The sequence below is a fragment of the Gopherus evgoodei genome, unplaced genomic scaffold (assembly GCF_007399415.2).
Source record: "Gopherus evgoodei ecotype Sinaloan lineage unplaced genomic scaffold, rGopEvg1_v1.p scaffold_282_arrow_ctg1, whole genome shotgun sequence".
In the NCBI taxonomy this organism is placed as follows: Eukaryota; Metazoa; Chordata; order Testudines; family Testudinidae; genus Gopherus; species Gopherus evgoodei.
Window position 1 is genome coordinate 21,059 of NW_022059945.1, and position 13,639 is coordinate 34,697.

Genomic DNA, 13,639 nt, shown 5'->3' on the forward strand with positions numbered 1-13,639 from the left:
CGATCTTAGGAAAGCTCCTCCATGCAGGGGAGATTCTCACTGAGCTCTCTGCTACCCCAGATGCTTTGAGATGCTCAGGAGTGGATAATCACAGAGTTACTCACAGCGGAGAAGTCCCTTCCTAGTCCCTGTCAGATCGAGGGTGACTCATGCTCATGAACTGCAGGGCTTGTATCCCTCCTAGGCTCTTGACTTCCTATGATGTCATGTGGCAGCGAGTTCCGCTGGTTTATTACATGTGTAATATATTAACTTCTAGCCACTTGCCATTTCATTCCCCGTGATGGTGAGTTATGAAAAGGTAAGAAAAACTACCAAGCTACCTTTGCTAATTGATAGTTGTTTGCAGTGTTGTTGTAGCTGTGTAGGTCCCAGGGTACGAGAGAGACACGGTATCTTTTATTGGACCAACTCCTGTTGGTGGCAGGTACAAGGTTCCAAGCCACTCAGAGCTCTTTGTCACGCTGCTTCCTTCCCCAGCCCTGAAGAGGAGCTCTGTGTAGCTTCCAATCTTGGACCTTCCACCAGCAGACGTTGGTCCAGTAACAGATATTAGCTACTTTCTCTCTCCCTTTGCTACTCTGTTCAGTCCCCAGGGTCCATGCCCTTCGGATGCATTTTCTTGCTAAACCAGCCAGTCCCACTCTTCCCCATTGCTCTTCATATGGAAGTCTCTTGAGGCTCCATATTATTTTGGTCACTCATATCTTAGCCTCTTCTATTCTGCTCTCTCTCTCAGTGACCTGTTTGCATGCTGCGTTCCAAGGAAGGGCATGCCATTGATCTGTACCATGGCTTTCCAATATTGGCAGGATTCTTCTCCGTCCTATCCCTTAGGCAGCCTAACATCTTGTTTGCTTTTCTGGCTGTGGCTGCACCTTGAGAAGAAGTCTTCGCGGAGCTGCACAGAGCTGCTATCGGAGAGATTAGTTAATTTATGACCCAGCAACGTCTCTGAGTAAATCAGGCTACTCTTTCCAATGTGCTTTGCCTTGCATTGGTCTGCTGCCTGCTGACAGAATGCTCGGTGGCAGAGATGACAATTCCCTGCAGTGTGCTTGGGAGGCCTTACTGAGGTACACTGACATATCTGTGGGTCCACTGGATTAAACAAATAGATTATGTATTATTGTGGGCCTGGAGGCTCAAAGGACTACACTGACCAGTGTGGCAGACAAAAATGGACATTTGGGGCAATAGAAGTGAAGTGGATTTCCTGCGAAATATCTAGGAGGAGGTGAATGAAAATTCCCTCCTGCCCTGCCCCAGCTCTGGTGCCAATTATGCAAAACCCAGTGGCTGTGACCCTTTTTCAGGGTTACCTGTGGTGTCCAGGGTGAATTACTGCCCCCTGCTGACAGCAGGAGGGAGCCATGTCTTCAGTGCCCACCAGGGGAAACTCTCCCTACCTTCTGGCTACAGGCAACACAAGTGCTCTGCTCCAGGCTGTTTCCTGCTTTAGGTTAGCAACTGACCCACCCTACACTGTTACCCCGAGCGCCTTGCCCCCTATCTTCCAGACAGCTGCAAGGTACCCTGACCGCTGCCTCTGTAGAAACAGGGCCCCCCAGTTCACTGGTTTCATCTCAGTCACACTCGCCTTTGCACAAGGCATGCGGGTTAGAGGAAAGCCAAACAGAAGTTTATTTAGCAGAGCTTGAGATAAGGGCTTGGAAACATAAGGTAAACTCCCCCCTCCCCCCTCATGCAATCTACTGTCTGTACAGCTTAAAAAGTGATTTTCCTGTCTAAGAAGATATTTCTCATTCTCACCTTCTCACCGAGTGGTTAGTTTTTGCAGCGTGTATCCAGCTCAGAGACCTGGGACCCCCTTTTCATGAGACATCCCCACTGGCCCAGGCACTCCACTGTACTGGATCATCTGTTTGGGCCATTTCTTCTCCTCTTACAGTCACAAGCTCTTGTCTCTTAGCCCAAGGGGCCCCCTCTCCCCAACCTCTCCTGGGTTTGTTTTTGTAAATCTCCAGCCTGCATCGAGTGCAGACAGCAAACACAGGCTGTCTCCAGGGCTGTTCATTGTTCTTACCTTGATTGGGTCAGCTCTCAGACTCTCCCTCCTCAGGTGACAGGTTTCACTCCCAGCAGATTTAAATCTTAATGCCCTACATGTCACATTGCTCTAAAATAGCTTCCTGTGCAAACAGCTGGCAATAACCATGACAATCAGCCAACTCTTAGCTTTTAGCAGAACCTCACCCCCAGGACCCGTGGTGAAGTACGGAGAAGCTGGTTGGTCAAAGGGAGATATACCTGCCTGGGTACGTCTGTGTTACCCAGCTGTACCCACTAGAGCTTTTGAAGTCTTACCTGAGGTGGGCCTTGGTCTGCCAAGCACCTGTTCCTGGAATCTGAAGATCAAAGGCCCAAGCTGTGTAAAGGAGAGACTGACCCATCACTGGGCAGGGTTGTTCTGAACTTGTAAGCACAGGAAAACCCCACATGGGACTTGAAGGTCTGGCTCTCAGCAGAGCCCTGGCTGGAGTTGGTGCTTGGCAGCTGTGCATAAGTTCCTTGATTGTGTTTAATACGTGTTCTCTGATATGCTTTCACTTTGAGAATCAATGTGCTTGCTTAGAAAGAGTGGGTGGAACCATCACTCTAGCAGTTATAACAGGTCACAGCCTCTGAGGCGACAACAAACTGCAGACACAGGCCTGCTTAGATCTGCCTTGGTGGGGACATCACAATGTAGGCAGGCAGCTGTGCAGCCCATAAAACCCTGGCCAGGATGGAGATTAATCTGGGTCTCTGCCTAAGCGAGGTGATGGCTGAGAAGCTAGGAGCGGGTGCCATTGCTGGACCATGCAGAGGGAATACAGGTGCTCTGGACTATGAAACCCCCACAACTCCTTTTGGAAGGTGGCTCCAGAACCCCACCGCTCTGACAGTTAGAAATCTTCTAATTTCCAGCCTGAATTTGCTGGTGGCCAGTTTGTACCCATTTGTCCTTTCGCTTCGATAGCTTTTCACCCTCCCTGTTGCTTACCCCCCAATGTATTTCTAGAGATCAATCGTATCCAGGGGGGTGGGAATGATTTGTATAGCGGGGGTGCTGAGAGCCATTGAATCAAAGTGTAAACCCTGTATCAGATGGAAGCCACTTCAAGCTGTGTGTGTGTGTGTGTGTGTGTGTGTGTGTGTGTGTGTGTGTGTGTGTGTGTGTGTGTGTGTGTGTGTAAGCACCCCTAGTTCTAGCACCTATGATCAGATCCCCATTCAGCCTTCTTTCTGCCACGCTACATAAGCTAAGCTCTGCCAGTCTCCTCTCCATCTTTCCTGTTGAAGAGAAATGATCTATCCCCCATTCTCCTGTAAAAGAAGGGAAAAAATGAACACGAATTTGTAGAAAATGTTAATGCATGTTAGTTTGTTGACAAGAGTTAGGCCAGCCATAGCACTTCTGAAATGTTGCCGACCTCTGTTGTTAACTTGTTTGTGTATGTATGTTTACCTGTTTCACCTTTGCAAATAACTCTCTGGTCTCATTTTCCTATTCAGTATCAGAGGGGTAGCCGTGTTAGTCTGGATCTGTAAAAGCAGCAAAGAGTCCTGTGGCACCTTATAGACTAACAGACGTATTGGAGCATGAGCTTTTGTGGGTGAATGCATTTGACGAAGTGGGTATTCATCCATGAAAGCTTATGCTCCAATATGTCTGTTAGTCTATAAGGTGCCACTGGTCTCTTTGCTGCTTTTACATTTTTGCTGTTTAGTAAATCTGTATGTAGTTTGTTATAGGATTGGCTACAAGCATTGTCTTTGGTGTGAGGTGTCATTTGTCACTGTGTCTCCGTAGGTCACAACTGAGAATACCAAATTCAGGACAAACTGCTGAGAAAGAGGGCAGACACCCCCCAAAGCTGGTGGTTATTTTCCGAGATGATATACCAAACCAGCAACACAAGTAAACTTCTGTCTCACCACACTGGCTAACAAGAAGTCAGAACTGCAGCCTCCTTGGGTAGTCCAGTCCTGGATTCAACACCCAGACACTCATAATGATGAGTGGTTATTTAAAACCAATTTCATCAGCCAAAGGATTCTTCTGATCCCAAAGGACCGGCCACATACCCAGGCCAATGAATAACTCAGATCTTGCCCAATAATCATGCTGTTGCCAATCCTTTAGTATCTGTTATCTAAAGATTTATTTATAAAAAGAAAGATGAGAGTTAAAATTGGTTAAAGGCTCAAATACACACAATAAATGCAACGTTCTTGGACAGGCTTGTAGCCGGGATGGAATAAACTGCTGGCTTGTTAAGTCTCTGGTTGCTTCCAAAGCATTGGAAGGTCCTCAGTCCCTTAGTCAGAATGCTCCCAATAATATAAGTCCGTAGTCCAGAGGTCTGAGCAGGAAAAAGGCAAAACGGAGATGTTTCCAGGGCCTTTTATAGCTTCTGCCAAATGAAGGGAAACCCATTGTTCTAGTTTGTGGAAAATTACAGGTAACAAGATGGTGCTTGCACTCACATGGGCAAGTCACATGTCCACGCATGCTTTGCTTAGTCATAGTAGAGGCCATTACCCTTACGCCAGTTCAGCATTTCTCTCATGTGGCCACTAGAGACTTTTCTTGTGGCCACAGTCTCCTGGTCAGGGGGGAGGGGGAGAGCAAAATAGCAGCCACTCCCACTCCCCGTTGATCCTGGATGCCCTGCCTTGGTGTTGGTCACTGGGACCGCCAGCAGGGGTTGGGCCTTGCCCCTCTCTGGAGACACCTGGGGCCCGACGCTGGAGGAACAGTTCTCCACCTTCCCCAGGGTGGTGGGGATCAGGCTTTGGGGTTGAGCTCTGTGGTGGTTGGAGCGGTGCAGGGCTTCAGGTTCCAGTCCCGGGCTCCAGCTGTGCAGTAGCAGGCCCCAGACTCCGGCGGCTGGATTCAGGCTCTAGCCCACCACTGCCTTCTCTGGCCTCCCATCCAGGGCTTCATTTGTCCCCAGGCTTGCCGGGGCAGAGTAAGTCTGCTGTGAAAAGTGATACTTGTATGTTGGTTAATATCGCTTTTCACAACAAACTTATTATCTGGCAATAAATAAATGACAATGACTTGGACATGGGTATGTGCATATTTATTTGTTTTTCCTAACAAATAAAGTGCGAGACAGCAAGAGCTGGTGGACACACTCTGAGGCCACCAAAATATTTAGGCTTGTCTACACTGATAATGCTAAAGCGCTGCTATGCCAGTGCTTTCACGTGGCTTGTGTGGTCACGATGCAGCACTGGAATAGAGCTCTCCCAGGCCTGGTCCACACTATGCAGTTAAATCGATTTAAACAGCGTTAAATCGATTTAACTCTGTACCCGTCCACACTACAACACACTTTAAATCAATTTTAAGGGCTCTTAAAATCGATTTCTGTACTCCTCCCCAACGAGAGGAGTAACACTAAAATCGATATTACTATATCGATTTAGGGTTAGTGTGGACGGAAATTGAAGTTATTGGCCTCATCATTTTACAGTAGCTACCCACAGTGCACCGCTCCAGAAATCGACGCTAGCCTCGGACCATGGACGCACACCACCGAATTAATGTGCCCTAGTGTGGACGCATAAAATCAATTTTATAATATCGGTTTTATAAAACCGGTTTTAGTTATTTCGATTCTATGCTGTAGTGTAGACGTAGCCCCAGAGCTCTAAAAAACCCACCTCCACCAGGGGCACAGCTCCCAGTGCTGGGGCACTGTTTACACTGGCACTGTACAGCACTGACACTTGCTGTGCTCAGGGGTGTGTTTTTTCACATCCTTGAGCAAGGAGGTTGCAGCACCGTAAATCGCCAGTGGAGACAAACCCTTTGTCCTGAGAATCTCTGCTCTAATTAGAATGTTCACATGAAAGTCCATCAGGTGTGGATGGGCATCTTCCACGGTCCATTGTGAGCTAAATGTTCCTTGATGAGCCATTTAGCTTGAATAGTCCCTTCAAGATGTGCAGGCTAAACACTTTGTGGGTGTTACCACAGGAGCAAACATCTGAAATACAGGTACATAGTTAATATTCAGAACTTCAGATACCAAAATGATACATGCATACAAATAGCATAATCATAACTTTTCCATAGACACCTTATTTTACATACTTTGTGCAAGATTTGTTGCAATTATATAACAGTGGTCGCAACAATGATCTACATGGTCATATTTGAATCAGATAACATCACACCATTGACTTGGGGTAAGTGGCTGGTCCTTTGGGATTGGAAGTAACCTGACTTTTGCTATGATCCCTGGGGTAAGGGACCATCTGTCACAAAGAGCTGCTCACCTGGGTGGTGAAATAGATGGGAGTACCCAGGGGGACTGCGTGTGACTCAATGTTAAGGCTGGTACAGTGCCTAAGGAGTTTACACTTAATGACTGGTTGGAGAAATCTCAGTATAGCCCTCACAGCCAATTTGAGGGTTGTGCCCTGCTTCCTAACAGCCTGCCCTGAGATTTGTACCATGCTCTTGAGTCACGGCAGGACAGCTTGATGGGAGGAGTTCCAGGTGGACAAGGGAACAGAACTTGGTGCTTGGGGCTTTTGACGCACCACCACCATCCCAGGGCTCTCCCAGACAGGTACCAAGGCACATGTTAAACCTGTTCTAGGCAGCACTGGAGTCTGTGGACACCACGAATCAGTCTCACCCCCATGTGGAGGGGCAGTGCCAGGCCTCAGGACTCTTCTAAGTCACCCTTTAGCCTGGCGCAAATGGCCCACGCCACCAGGATGGATTGCACTCCATGCGCACACCTTGAACAGCATCATTTCCACCCCTCTTCCCAGCGCTGCACTGCTCTTGCTGCTCTCCCAGGTGCCTTTGCTCAGCCAGCAGGGAGCCATGCCACAGCCTGCATCTAGCTGGCACAATGAGATGCATCTGCCACTGCGCTTTGAAGCGGGATCCCATTCCAGTCCCTGGCGACAGGGGTATTCCACGACTCAGAGCCTGAGAACACCCCCCATCCCTGTGCTCTGTCTGCCACAGCCATCCTCCTCTCACCCCAGGCTGCCCACTGCACCTTGAAACATGGGAACCAGCCAAGGCCTTGAAGTGGGTCTGGAGTTGCATGGGGAGCCGGAGCACCAGCATGCCGGGCTCCCCCAGGGCAGCATTGCCTCACACGGGGCCAGTGAGTCCTCCATAGCCAAACCCACCAGAGCACATGTATAGCCAGGAATTGAAAGCTGTTCTTCCCTCTTTTTCCAGTGGAACCCCCATTGCACAAGACTGGCAGATGGGCACCCCCTACTGTGTTCCCTGGGCCCGTGCCCAGCTGCCACTATCCCTGTCCCTCAGCAGAAAGGGCACCCATGCAAGGCAAGGTCCTTTCCTCTTTTCCTTGGGGCCTGCAGGACGGACAGTTCCTTGCCTGGGTCCCGGTCTCATGTGCAGAGCACTTTAGCTCTGGCTGTCACTGTGTTTTGCCTTTGTTTCCTGTGTGTGCAGATAGCTCATTGTCTGAAGCCCAATACCCTTCAGGCTGAAGCTGTCTGAGCTGGGCTGGGATCTGTCCCATGTCCAGGATGTCATCTAAGCACACGGTAACTGAGGCTTGCCCCATGGAGGCGTTTTCCTGGTCACTGAGGCAATCTGAATATCGTTCTTAAACTCTGGCCACATATAACAGAAGAATAGCCATTGTAGTCTGAGGACTGACAATATTTTGTGCTCTGCTTCTGCATAGCCAGCTAAAGGAGGAGACATTGACAGAGCAGGCTGACGCCACTAATAATATCCCTGCGTAAGCGTGGAAGTGACCATGCTAATTTCAAGCTCCATTGGAAACCAGCTTTGCAAGTGAGGGGAGGCACAAGGCTTGAAGGGTGGGTTAGGAGCCAGCACTGAGGAAACAGCTGCAGCAGGCAGGAAAATAAAAGCCTCCCTTCTTAATCAAACTGGGTGGAGAACAGATGTTTTGGTTCTCTGGCGATTCCAGGGACGGCTCGTCCAGGCTGAACCAAAATCAACATTTTTTTGAAAATTTCAGCAAGTTGAAAAGTCAAAAAATGTCGATTTGGTTCAAAGCTCAACATTGTGTGTCGACTGGATTCGCAGTGTATCATGTTGATGTTGTTTGCAGTGTTGGTGTGTAGCTGTGTTGGTCCCAGGATTAGGAGAGAGACGAAGTCGCTAAGATAATATCTTTACTGGACCAACTCCTGGTGTGGAAGGCACCAGCTTTCAGACTACACGGGGCCCTTCTTCAGGTCTGTGGAATGAATTTTGATCTTTCATTTGGTTCTGGACATTTGACAAAAGTGGAGGAGGGGCAGATTGACAGAACATTGGTGGGGAGGGACCTTTCACTTGGTGATTAGGGCATTTACTTGAGCTGTGGGAGACCCCGATTCACTTCCCCCCTACTCCCGGGTATGAGCTAGAAAAGGGATTTGCAGTTGGGCTAAGGGGATAGTCTGGTGTAGGGCTGCCTCAGCCTCTCCTGTTGACGCTCTTTCACTTTGCATCAGATGAGTAGGGATTGGAGCAGGGACCTAAGTCTGGGTGTCCCACGTTCTAGGTGAGGGCCCTAACCCCTAGACTGCAGAGTCCTTCTCTCCTTCTTTGGCCCAGTAGGGTGACCAGATGTCCCGATTTTATAGGGACTGTCCCGATTTTGGGGTCTTTTTTCTTATATGGGCTCCTATTACCCCCCACCCTCATCCCGATTTTTCACACTTGCTGTCTAGTCACCCACCCTATGGCCCAGTGACTATTCATTGCAATTCGTAGTCATTCCTGCTGTGCCACAGGCAGAGAACAGGAGAGATCGAGGTGTCACAAATGGCAAGGAATTGATTAGGTAAGATGTGCCCAGCTGATCCCAGCAAGTGATTCATAACCCATGCTGCAGAGGACGGTGACCCCCTCCCCCCTCCGCCACCGTCTCCCTCAAGGTTGCTGTCAGTATGACCTGGGGAAAATTCCTTCCCACCCAAAAAATTGGCCATCAGTGTGACCCAGAGTGTGTGAGCACGACCCACCAGCCAGGTGCCTAGACAGGATTTTCTGTGCCACCCGAGAACCCTGATCCACCTCTGCTCCACTGGACATGCAGGGCAGGGGAGGACAGGGAAAGGTGACTTCTTAGCTCCTCTTCTGTTCTGGCTGGTTCTCAGGACAGCTCTGACTTCCTCCCGACTGCCTAGCATCCAGGGGCTGATCCAACAGCCACTGCTAGCCGGAGCATATCCATGCTCTAGCCACGCCTCCTGCCTCTGGACTGTGTCCTGCTCCATGTGAGGAGCTGCACGAGGGCGGTGCCAAGTCCTTACACTGCACAGGGAATCACCAGGTGGCCAGATCTGCCAGCTCTACAGCCTGTTAGTGCCACCCAAGCAGCACAAAGGGGCTGTGATGGAGAGGCCAAAGACTGAACTCCGCTCTCCCCCATTGGCTTGGCTGGGCTGAGGCATGGAGAGAACTTGCACTGGAGTTGAATCCCCAAAAACTCATTCACAGACACCAAATCCCCTGAACCAGCCATTCCAGAAAAGACAATTCAAAGTCCTCGCGGAGCCCTGTTCAGCCCATGGCTAGAACTCCACTGGGCACGGGGCCTCCTCTGGTGTCGGCTAATTAGCCCCGCTCTAGACTAATTGCTTCAGCAGTGTGATACACATCACTGTTTTGCAATGGGGAATTTTCCATTTCTAATGTTTCATGCTGGGACTCCCTGACAGAATGCTGCTGCTCCTGAGAAAATGTGAAAGGGAAACCAGAAAGAGCAAATACACACATGCCATGTCATAGCTGAAGGAAAACACCATCCCAGAAACAACTGGAAATGCACTCACATCCCCCATATGGAGCACAGTATGGCATGAGAACTAGTCCCCTTGCTTTGCAAAACAATTTGGAGAAGGGAATCAGATCATGCCATGCCTCAGTTTCCCCTTCTGCCGGGGGGGCGGGAGATAAAAGTCTCAGTCTGCCGTGCCGTGTTGCAGACCTTTCACATTCTCCCCTCTTGATGTATTTGATTTCCAGCTACAAACCTCCCTCTCTCTCTCTCTCACCTGGTCCAAGTGTCCTACCCTTATGAACCCTCACCAGAGCTGCAAGTGCTCTGTCCTCAGAAACCCTAACCTTAGAGTGGGAAGCCCTACCCATAGGAACCCTAACCCTAACTCCAAGTGCCCTACTTTTATGAACTCTCACTAAGTACCAGCTCAGGGCATTTTCCTGGCTTACATTACATGATCCCCACTTTAGTTTTGAAACAGACACAGGCAGGCACAAACTGACCCTCAAACAGCGACACCACGAAAACCACAAAACCAACCCAAACCCACGCGGAATCACAGGGTCAAACACTCACCGTTGGAAGCCCCAGCAGCTGCTCACGTAGGTGAGGTCCACTGCAGAGATTCCTGTCTCCCACCAGACCAGAAGCTCCCTCAGTGTCTTCTCCAGGTAAATTCTGGGGGGAGGGGAGGAGAAGGCTGCAAAGCACGTGTGCCTTCTCCCCGCTCCCCTTCCCCCTCCTGACCTGCAGGGACAGCCAGGGCTGCCTCTGCCGGCCAGCGTCTCTCATTGCCTAGCAACAACAGCTGCTGCTTCCAGGAGACGCTGAGCTTTGCTTCCAGGAGAGACATCGCCGGCCGGCGCTGGGCCCAATTCGGGGGAATCGGGCAAATCGGCCTAAAGCCGGCCCTGACTCCTACCTCCACCCCAAGACCTTGTGGCTGAACGAGGAGGGTTCATTCAGAAAGTCATCGTGTTTGGATGTAAAGGTGTGAAACGAGGGGGAAAATGGCCCCTCTTTCAAGTTTAAATGTTGTAACTTCTACATCTAGACCAGGGGGGCCAACCTGAGCCTGAGAAGGAGCCAGAATTTCCCAATGTAACTGCCAAACATGCACCTTTGTATGCAACTACTGAGTCAGTTGTGAACCTCCCAGTCGTTGTCATTATCCCTTTGAAATAGTGAGGGTGATGGACACTTGGCTCGATATCCCAGCGTGCCCTGGACATCTACAGGCTGCATTAGCCAATCCGACCATTCGGCACTTGCAGATGGGCACCTCTGTATTGAGCCTGAGTCTTGTACAGCTATGAAAGGCTGGTAGATGCTGCTATTTCCCCCTCTTTTTAACCAGCAATAATACCAGGCCAGGCCAGGGCTGGGAAGAGAGAGAGAGCAGCAGGTTTCCCCTATTGTTTCCTGCTCTCTTTTTTTCTGACTAGTTTCACCTCTGCACCATCTTGCTCTTCTGCTTTGTGAGCCTGGCTAGCTCATCTTAATCTGAGGGTCCAGGGTTCAAGTCTCTGGTCAGGTGATAAACTACTCACTATATCTTAAAAATCTGTCTTTCTGGAGTCCTGTTTGAAGTTATTTTTTCTCTTCAGGATTTTGTCTTTCCTAAGAAGGGCCTTTGTGTGGGGGAGATCGAAGGGGCAACTTCCTGACAGCCCCTCTGTCCTTGCAGGCTGGAGGAATAAAGGCCTCTGGGCATATGGCATGTTCCTCCCCTGCACACACACACACACAAAATATCCCTATGGAATTAGAATCACCTGCTGCCTTCCACTGTCTGCTGGATCCCCAAATGAGGATGCTCTTCAGCCCAAACCCATGTCCCCTCTTTGCCTAGTGTCCCTCAATCCCAACCCTCAGTCCCTCCTATGCTCACTGCTCCTCACTCCCAAGCAGAGCCTGCTCCTCTTCACCTGTCTCCTCTGTCCCAACCCACAGCCTCCTCCTATTCCCAGTGTCTCTCAATCCCAACCCACAGGCCCCTCCTCCTCACACTGCTCCTCAATCTCAACCCACAGCTCCCTCCTTCCCTCCAGCAGCAGGTGCTTCAGACCCCCTCAGGAAGATTTTCTTGCAAGGTTTCCTGTATGGGTCTGCATGTGGATTTTACAGTATGTTGGAAATAGGTTGGATTGCTTGCCTAAATGATCTCTTTTGGCTGGTGTTGGATTCCCAGTCTCCTGGTTATTGGGGCAGGAGAAATAAAGGGTTGTTATCCTTATTGTGTGAATCAAGGGCAGCAGAACTGTGCTTGGCACACCCCGGTGGAGAGACTCACCCTCAATTCAATAGCACTTGCTAGGCAGGGGACATGGGTTCCAAAGCCAAGTGGGTTGGGGTCTGAGTCCTGATACTGAAATTTATGTGTTAGACCAACTTTAGGACAGGGTGGCTGTGGAGGGATGAGTGAGGCCCTAGGCAACATAGTGAGTACAGTGCCTTCTTATTTTCCCCCTATTCCACCCAGGATGGCAGGTGAACTCTACAGAGGCACCTCTGGGCTTGCACTGACTAAGGACAACAGCTGTGAGTGGGGTGCAGAGAGGGGATGGCTCATGTTAAAGGACTTTTGGTTGCTGGACTTACGAACCGTAGGGAGAAGGACACTGCCCAGCTTCTTTGTGGGTGGGTCTTTTCCTCATGGTTTATCATAGAATCATAGACTATTAGGGTTGGAAGGGACCTCAGGAGGTCATCTAGTCCAACCCCCTGCTCCAAGAAGGACCAATCCCCAGATTTTTACCCCAGTTCCCTTAATGGCCCCCTCAGGGATTGAACTCACAACCCTGGGTTTAGTAGGCCAATGCTCAAACCACTGAGCTATCTCCCTCCCCCCCAATGTGATAACCACTACATTACAGAAACTCTACCAAAGTTTATGTTTATGTGTTGGAGCTGCTGACATGACTTCTACTAACCCTGGGCTTACATTGCAATGGAGACATACCCTGAGAGTGCATCTATACTGTGATAAAAGCCCTGCGGCCCAGCTGGCTTGGATGATCTGATCTGGGCTCCTGGGGCTCAGGTTGTGAGGCTAAAACCTGCAGTGGAGGAATAAAGGCCTCTGGGCATATGGCATGTTCCTCCCCTGCACACACACACAAACAAAATATCCCTATGGAATTAGAATCACCTGCTGCCTTCCACTGTCCTGCTGGATCCCCAAATGAGGATGCTCTTCAGCCCAAACCCATGTCCCCTCTTTGAGGCCAGACTTGAGCCCAAGTTTCTACACTGTAATTTTATTACCCTTCAGCACAAGCCGCACAAGCCTGAATCAGCTGACCCAGGGTTTGAGAATAGTGACTTGGGTGTGTTAATGTAAGTGTAGATGTAATCCTAGGCTATGCCCACACTTCAGTGAAAAACCCAGGGCTGCCCCATGCCAGCTCAGGCTCCTGGGGCTTGGGCCATGGGGTGGTAAATTTGCAGTGTAGACATCCCAGCTCAGGCTCAATACCGGGTCTGTGACCCCACAAGGTTGGGAGGGAGTTTAGCAAGCCAAAAAGATAAAATGGCTGTACCCTCAGGTCAAACACCTGACCCCTACCTGGGATCTAAACCTGGTGTTAGCTAGGCTTATGGATCCCCCCTTTGAGCATTTAGCCACATGCTCGCTGCTGTGCCTTTCCTGGAAGACAGCCTTCATCGTCGCTATCACCTCGGCTAGACGAGTCTTGGAACTTCGAGCTTTGACTGAGGATCCCCTGTATACGATATTCCACAAGGACAAGGTACAGCTGTGACCGCACCCGGCATTCCTCCCTAAGGGGGTCTCTGCCTTCCACGTTAATCAAGACATTTTTCTACCAGCTTTTTTCCCAAAGCTGCACTCATCGCGTCGGGAACAACAGCTGCAA

At 50.0% G+C, this 13,639-nt stretch overlaps 1 long non-coding RNA gene across 1 annotated transcript; it reads left to right on the forward strand.

Annotated features, from left to right (window-relative positions):
* The first annotated feature begins 978 nt into the window (after positions 1-978).
* LOC115640305 lies at positions 979-4,626 on the forward strand. Its single transcript, XR_003997858.1, has 2 exons — positions 979-1,076; positions 3,818-4,626. It is a non-coding gene; the product is annotated as an uncharacterized LOC115640305 (long non-coding RNA).
* The last annotated feature ends 9,013 nt before the right edge of the window (positions 4,627-13,639 follow it).